Source organism: Zalophus californianus, chromosome X (assembly GCF_009762305.2).
Source record: "Zalophus californianus isolate mZalCal1 chromosome X, mZalCal1.pri.v2, whole genome shotgun sequence".
Classification (NCBI taxonomy): domain Eukaryota; kingdom Metazoa; phylum Chordata; class Mammalia; order Carnivora; family Otariidae; genus Zalophus; species Zalophus californianus.
The window spans coordinates 28,652,531-28,661,411 of NC_045612.1; positions in this window are offsets into that span (position 1 = coordinate 28,652,531).

The window sequence follows — 8,881 nt, forward strand, 5'->3', positions numbered from 1 at the left end:
ACTGTGCCCTGCAGGTATTACAAACTACAAATTTCCAGCAGAAACAATTGTGAATGGTCCCATAATCTGACTGTTGAAGCCCATGTAATATAGTACATCAAACTATAGCTAGCTCACTTCAAAGACATTTCTAAGCTTTCTAATAACTGAACAAAACAAGAATACCTCTTTAATCATGCAGATGTAAAGACAATGATAGGGAGAAAAAAATGAAAGCATGAAGAAAAATACCAGACATTTAATAAGATAGCCATCAGAACAGATTAATTCAGACTTCCTGATATACATGAAGCACAAGAGGCAGCCACCTGCCATAGAATAAATTAAAAATAGTTCCAAGAACTTCTCTGCTTCCAAATTTTAAATAGAATGATCTGTTATTATGTTGTTTAAAATCCTTAATCTTAAGGTTATTCCTCTCAGTTAAGACAATGACTTCCCAGAAAGGCTCAATTAAGGAAATGTATTTTTGCTTTCTGGGACGGATCAACCAGTTGGTACACATTTGTTCCTCAGGTGAGTTATCTATTACGACTTGAATGTTGGAGCACTATTCAGTAAAATTTGGAATTGAAATATAAAAATTCCTTTTATGTGCTGCTTCAGTCCTTCTTTGCTCTGTGGTCACATCCAGGATTCTTAGGTTCAGCCCATAAGGGCTGGCAACTTTTTTTTGTAGTCAAGAAAGACTACACACCGAAGATTATCTGTCATATGCTTATGCCCTCAGAACTTTTCAATGTGTGGGCCATTTTATTCCTTTACTACAATTTCTTTTTATATTTTTTCATTTGAAGTAACTTCAGACTTGTGAGAATAGTGTAAAATATCCCCCTATATCCTTTATCCACATTCCTCTAATGTTAACATATTACCATGGAACAAATATCAAAAAAAAAAAAGGAAAGAAATATTTGTACTATTTCACTCACTAAACCATAGCTCCTATTAGAATTTCATCAACTTTTCCACTAATACCCTTTTTCTGTTTCAGGATACTACTCAGCATTTCACATTTCATTTACTATTATTTCTCCTTAGTCTCTTCCAGTCTGTAACACATCCTCAGAGTTTCTGAGTTTTAAATGACCTGGAGACTATCAAAAAAAACTAATCACTTATTTTATAGAATGCCCTCAATTTGGGTTTCTTTGCTGTTTTTACATGAGTAGAGTGAGGTGATGGATTTTTGGAGGAAAAAAAGCAAACCCACAGAAACAATGTGTAATTTTCAGTGTGTTATATCAACACAACAACCACCACTACTTAATTTGCATGATTCGCTGCTTAATTTAATTCAATGCCTTCAATCAAATAGAATAAAGAGACGAAACCTTTAAATGTGAATCATTAAAGAGATACACACTTTTCTTTATTTAGTTCTTATTGGTTTGAAAAATTAACATTTGGATTTCTAATAATTCTAATTCTGCCCCTGTTTTGTGCTTTCAGTGACCCATGTGATTGATTATATTTGTCCCTCCCAAATAATCTAGAATAATCTCCCTATTTATTTATTTATTTTAAAGATTTTTATTTATTTATTTGACAGAGAGATAGAGCCAGAGAGCACAAGTGGAGGGAATGGCAGAGGGAGAGGGAGAAGCAGGCTCCCCAGCAAGCAGGGAGTCTGATACAGAGCTCGATCCCAGGACCCTGGGATCATGACCTGAGCCGAAGGCCGATGCTTAACCATCTGATCCACCCAGGTGCCCCATAATCTCCCTATTTAAAGTTCAACTGATAAGTAACTTTAATGATATGTTCAAATTCCTTTTGTCATGAAATGTAACATATTCACAGGAATAACACTAGGCAACACAGATCATGGTAGTCACAATTCTGCCCAAGATGGAAGACTCAATATTTTATAGTATCAGTTTTCCCCAAATTGACCTGAGATCCAATATGACCCCAAATAAAATCCTTGTATGCTTACCTTTTTTTAGAAATTGACAAGCTAATTTTAAACTTTACATAGAAATACAAAGGACTCAAATAACCATTACAATTTGGAAATAAAAGAAAAAAGTTGGAAAGCGTACACTACATAACTTTAAGAGTAACTATAAAGCTACAGTAAACAAGACACTGTGGCACTGGCATAAGCACAGACATGTACAGATTAATAGAAGAGAATTGTGAATTTAAAAATACACACATATATGATCAACTTAAATTTTTAAAATGATGCTGAGATAACTCAATGGGAAAAAAAAAAGATTCTTCCACAAATGGTGCCTCAACAACTATCACATGCAAACAATAAGAATAAAAAACCTTAATGTTTTTTCAAACTATAAAAAAAATATAACATAGACCCCAAGGTAAAGCTAGAATTACAAATCTTCTAAAATAAAATATAAGAGAAACTCTGTGTGATCTTAGGCTAAGTAAAGAAGGTAAAACAAAGAATATATAAATTGAAATACATCAAAATTAGAAACTTCTGACCTTTGAAAGACTTTAAAGAGTAAAGAGGGAAAGAACAAAGTAACAAAAAAAATTGAAAACCTTATATCTAATCAAGGTTTTGTTTACAGAATATAGATAAAAAAATTCTTACACCTCAATGTGGGAAACATAATTCTTTAAAATGGGCAAGAAATTTTAACAGAACCATAGACAAAGAAGATATACTAATGATAAATAAACTCATACAAAGCACATTATTGAATTTCAAATTAAAAATTTTAGTATGACATCACTACATACACTAAAATGACTAAGCGTAAGAATGACAAACTACACTTAAGTTTAGGTGAGGATGGGGATCAATGGTAACTCATATATTAGTGATGGAAACAATAGGACACAGCTGTTTTGCCAAACAATTCAGCCATTTCTTAAAAAGTCAAAGAATTACCATACAATCTAGTAATCCTGTTGTGAAGTATTTATTAACACAGGAGAAATAAAAACATACATCCATATGAAAATGTGTGCATGACTATTCATGGTAGCTTTATTCATAAAAGCCAAATACTGGAACAACCCAAATGTCCATCAACTGGTGAGTGTATAAACAGATTGCTGCATAACAACACAGTGGAATACTACTCAGAATTAAGGATTGTACTCCAGATACACATAACAGGATGTATGAATCTGAAAAGCATTATGCTGAGTGGAAGGCATCAGATGCAAAAGTCATCTACATATTGTATGCTTTCTTTTGTATGAAATTATGGGAAATGAAAAACCACAGTGATAGATCAGTGATTACCAAGGGCTGTGGATAGGAAGAGGGGCTGACCGAAACCAGGAGGGAAGTTTTTCTGGTGATATAAACACTTTATATCTTATTGTGGTGTGGATATAGGTCTGAATATCTTTGTCAAAGCTCGTCAAGTTGTAAACTTAAAAGGGTGAATTTTATTATATGTAAATTATACTTCAATGAAGTTGATTTTAAAAATTACCAGTGTAATTGAAGAGAAAAAACATAATAAATTTAATTGGGTTGAAAAATATCCAATTAGGTACTTTGGTATTCCTATCTCTTCAATCTGAATTTGCCTCTCAAATAAGGACTTCACTTTATTGCCCATCACACTCTCTAAAGCACACATACACAATATTCATGTCTTTTGAACCACATCTCTCAAGCTTTTCAGGAGGTAAGTTTTATTAACTAAAGTAGGAAGGCCCACAGATGAATGTGATTTTGCATGAGTCATGGAGAAGGAAAGCTCAGATCTCAGATCAATATTTGCCTTACAATTAAAGCGTCTGAGATACAAAGGTCAGGTGGGTTTAGAATTTGCCGACCAGGCTTTTGCTTACTGGTTCTCTGCCATCAGTATTTTTTCTCTTCCAAAGAGTATGAAAATGAAACTTTGTCTCCCCCACGTCACTTATTTAGGGATATAAAAGCCCTGAAATCCTGGAAGATAAAGTTTTATAAAGATCTAACAGAAGGAGCATTTCATCTTGAGTTTGACCGATCTCCAAAGGGTATGTATTTTTAATCCAAGATGAGCCTGCTTAATCAAAAAAGAAAATGAACTTTAATCCTCAATGGGGTATTTCTTACAAAGGCTAAAACTAGCCTTGTGGGCAGTATTTGAAACTTTATAATTGGACTCACTCATTAGGGGCATTTCTGAATTAACCATATACCCCACCTAGGAGCTTAAGATGTCTCCACATATGGAAATCTGAAAAGGTACGTAGAGATCATCTCTGTTTAGCCTACGTGCAGAAATAAGTGATCTGAATTGCAGATGGTACAAACACGGCAAGGAAAAATAAAAAAGTTATTCAAAAGAAAAAGAGATGTGACTGCAAAATAATAGCAATCTCTAACATGTATACTGTAATTAAAATGTGGAAAGTAGTTTTCTTAATTTTATTTTGTTTCATAATCTGAACGACTCTGTAAGTGAGGAAATTAAATCTAAAAGAAGTGACTTTCGCAGATTTAAAAAACTAGCAAATGGCAGAGATAGATTTCATCACTTCAGCTGTTCAAATTAAATAGAATTTGGACTGTAGGAGTTGTTCCATAAATATGTTAACTGCTTGAGACTTAAACCTACCAACTCCCAACCCTCTATATGACCATTTCTCCACTAGTTCCTACTACTTCTATGTATTTGCACAAGAGCAAACTCAAAAGTTTTAAAGGAAACAAGAGTGATACACATTAAATCAAAAAAGGAATGCAGAGAATAAACAGTTTTTAACCAAACTGTGAACTGCTAGTAAAACCTAGAAAACGTATGTCTTCTGCATAGGTATGGAAAATTTCGTTACAGTTCTATTCATCAAGAACTCTAATGTTCAGATACATGCTTAGCTTTTGGTGGTTAATAATAAGAAGCAAAACCAAGTCCTATTATAATATATCCAATCAGACAATATCCAGTAATAGATTCATTACAGCCATAATACAAAATGATGTATCACCTGTCTTTTGTCCTAATTTATAGAAATGGATTGATTCTCCCAAACTATATATAGATATAACATGTCACCACTGGATATATATATTTTTAAGATTTTATTTGTTTATTTGAGAGAGAGAGAGTGCAAGCAGGGGGAGGGCTAAAGGGAGAGGGAGAAGCAGACTCCACACTGAGCACAGAGCCTGATAAGATGCAGGGCTCCCTCCCAGGACACTGAGAACATGCCCTGAGCCGAAGTTAGACACTTAACTGACGGAGCCACCACCCAGGTGCCCCACCACTGGATATTTTGGAAGATATGTGACATTTGCCTTCTAAAACACTGTCAGTTGGTAATTAATAGGTATAAAAAATGTTAAAGATGGTCCAACATCTCTAATAATCAAAGAAATACAATTCCTAAGAATGGGACGTCATGTTTTGCCTATTACATTGGCAATTTACAAAGTCAGTAATGTGAAGTGTTACTAGATTGCTTATCTATTATCCTTTTTTTTTCCCTGTGGAAAGACTTTCCTAGATTAATATTATTGGACTACAGCCTTACCCTTAACTTGTGATTCTGAGGGATGAGGTACCTGGTTGAAGAGTAAAAGCCATTGGTATGTATTTCTTAATTGTTTGGATCTAATCTGTTAAAAAATAATAAGCATTTGGGAATTTATCCCATTTTTTCTTCCCATTTTTCTCCAGACACAAGGTAGTAATGCTGCTCTGCAAACCTAAATCTTAATGTGGATAGATTATCCCATGGTTGAAACCTGGGGTATAAGTGCATAGGGAATGTTAGAAAAGCCATTTGGCCCTAAATACAAAGTGGTGTAGATTGAGATTTACAGCTGTGGTTGCTCACCATTTCAAGATAAATGAATATAGCATAAGGACTATTATAAAAAAAAAAGAAAAAGAAATTCATGAAGGTGTTACTACAGCTACACCAGCAGGTGCAAAGACCTTATACTTTCTGCAAAATATCTTTGTATCTCATATTGGAATGCAGCTTTTATGTGGGTGCAGGATGATTAGAAGAAAGGCATACTTATGACTCTAATATGATTCCAGAAAAAGAAAAGTCATTCTATGACAACTTAAAGCAAAAGATGAAGGATCTAAAGCTGGAGAACTTAATGCCAGTAAAGGATGGTTTAATAATTTTAGAAAGAAGGGCACTTGGGTGGCTTAGTCATTAAGCGTCTGCCTTCAGCTCAGGTCATGATCCCAGGGTCCTGGGATCAAGTCCCACATCGGGCTCCCTGCTCGGCACCATGTAGACACTGGAGAAACTGTGTATCAGCCTATTATCACAGGTAAGCAGTTCTTTTTAAAAAAGAAGTAACAATGTTTCCAACTCTATTATGAATATGACTATAATAATGTATGCCATAAAAATTTTATAACAATCCATTCATTAGTGTATAGGCTAGGTTACTGTGAAGCAATAGTATCGATCACACAGGGCTATCATAAAGCAATCATACTGCTGGTGCTTTGTTATCAATGCATAAATCATTATATCCTAAATAAATATGAATTACATTTTTACATCTTTACATTTTTTATGTATACTGTTAATATGTATGACAGTTACAGTGTTGTGTATTATATGAGACCATACTGAGGTGGTACTAACAGATCATTGAGTCATCCTGTAAAGAGATGATATAAACTTAGGGTACCAATAAATACAGCAGTGTAAGTATATTTTCTCTTCTTTATGATTATCTTAACATTTTAGTTTGTCTAGCTTACTTTACGGTAAGAATACAGTACATAATACATATAACACATAAAATGAGTGTTCATTAAATGTTTATGTTATCAGTGATGCTTCCCATAAATAGCAGGCCATTAGTAGTTAAGTTTTGGGGGACCAAAAGTTATATGCAGATTTTTGACAGTGAGGGCAATTCATGCCTCACTAACCTCTGTGTTGTTCAAGGGTCAACTAGAATAGAATTGGGGGAATGTATTAACAAATAAAGAGGTCTTTCATGGCCTCAGGACATAGAGCTCTAAAGTTAAATTGTGGATTTTACAAGTTTTGTTAAGTGTAGGTCTTTGATTTGGCTACTTTAGTTTCTTTCAAAGGATACTTTTCTTTTTTTTTTTAAAGATTTTATTATTTATTTGAAAGAGAGAGAGAGCATGAACAGGGGGGAGGGGTAGAGGGAGAGGGAGAAGCAGACTCCCCACTCAGTGTGGAGCTCGATGCAGCACTTGATCCCAGGACCCTGAGATCGTGACCTGAGCCAAAGTCAGATGCATAACCAAATGAGCCACCCACGTGCCCCCAAAGGATACTTTTCTAAAAAAAATTAATACGTTTTCCTAGGCAGGATATTTTTATTCCCTCTATTGTATTTCTTAGTCAGATGTATAAAACATTAGATTAGATTTTTGGTCTACAGAATATAAATTCTGGTATTTATGAAGAGTCAAAGCTGGACTGATGAGACATACTGTGGCTTTACACCCAGAAATTTGGTGGATTTTACTAATCAATATAAAAACACTCGTAGTCGGGGGCCTGGGTGGCTCAGATGGTTAAGCGTCTGCCTTCGGCTCAGGTCATGATCCCAGGGTCCTGGGATCGAGTTCCGCATCGGGCTCCCTGCTCCTTGGGAGCCTGCTTCTCCCTCTGCCTCTCTCTCTCTCTCTGTCTCTCATGAATAAATAAATAAAATCTTTAAAAAATAAAAAATAAAAAAATAAAAACACTCGTAGTCTATCTACTTATACATTGGAAAAACTCTAAGATAGATAAAAGCTGAAATAGAAATTATTAAAAATCCAATTATCAAATGATTACACAAGAGAGCCAGGTATTAAACACTTATGAATTAAAGCCTTCCCTTCCTGGTACTGGCAAGAGGGACTGGCTACAACAAGGAGCCTAAACCAAGAAGTGCTCTCTTTCCCCTAAAAGTCTGAGTGAAACTTCTCCACACAAGAAACAGCAGGCTGCAGGGTTGGCAGATAAATCAGCAAGGAGGACATTGCCAAAACAAAGTTGCCTGCCTCTTTGCTCCTGCATGCTTGATACTAACAACCCCCACCCCACCTCCTCCAGACACCAGACAGCCAGCAAATATCATGGAGTGAGAATTTGACACAATAAATACATGACACTGAAAACCTCTTCATTCCCCTAAGCCAAAGAATCTCTTCTTCCACCTAGAATCACCAGGCTGCCCAGCCTAGAGAAACCTCTTCTGCCCACTCCTGCAGCACTAGCCAGGACCAGTGGAAATCATAGCAGCAACAGACAAACCAAGCGGACCAAAATCATACCACAGGGGCTCTGAAAATAATTATAGCCCACAAAAGTAGGCTAAGATCTGCATGTTAAAATTGAACAGGGTGAATGCCTGATAAATTTAGACATTTTAAATAGAACACAGAATCTCCTAATAGCCAGAATTATGTGGGACACAATAAAAAATCAACTATCATACCAAGAACCAGAAAAATAGCACTGGGGATGAAAAAAGATAATCAACTGATACTAACACTAAGATGAATCAGATATTGAAATTATGCCACAGGTATTTTAAAGCAGACATCATAAAATGCGTCAACAGGCAATTATAATTCTCTTAAAATAATAAAAACATAGAAAATTTCTGCAAAGAAATAGATGCTATAGAAAAGAACCAAATAAAATTATACTACTGAAAACTATAGCAGCCTTACTTGTAATCACCAAAAACTGGAAACAACCAAAATGCCCTTCAACAGGTGAATGCATAAACAAACTAGGATATACAATGGAATCTTATTCAGCAATATAAAAAAAATAAACAAGCAAAAAATTTAAAAAAATCATTAAGTCATAAAATGGCATGGATAAATGTTAAATACATAAATACACTAAGGGAAAGAAGCAGTCTAAGAAGTCTATGTAGTACATAAATTCAATTATATCATATTCTGGAAAAGGCAAAAATATATATGTGAGGAAAAAGATCAAT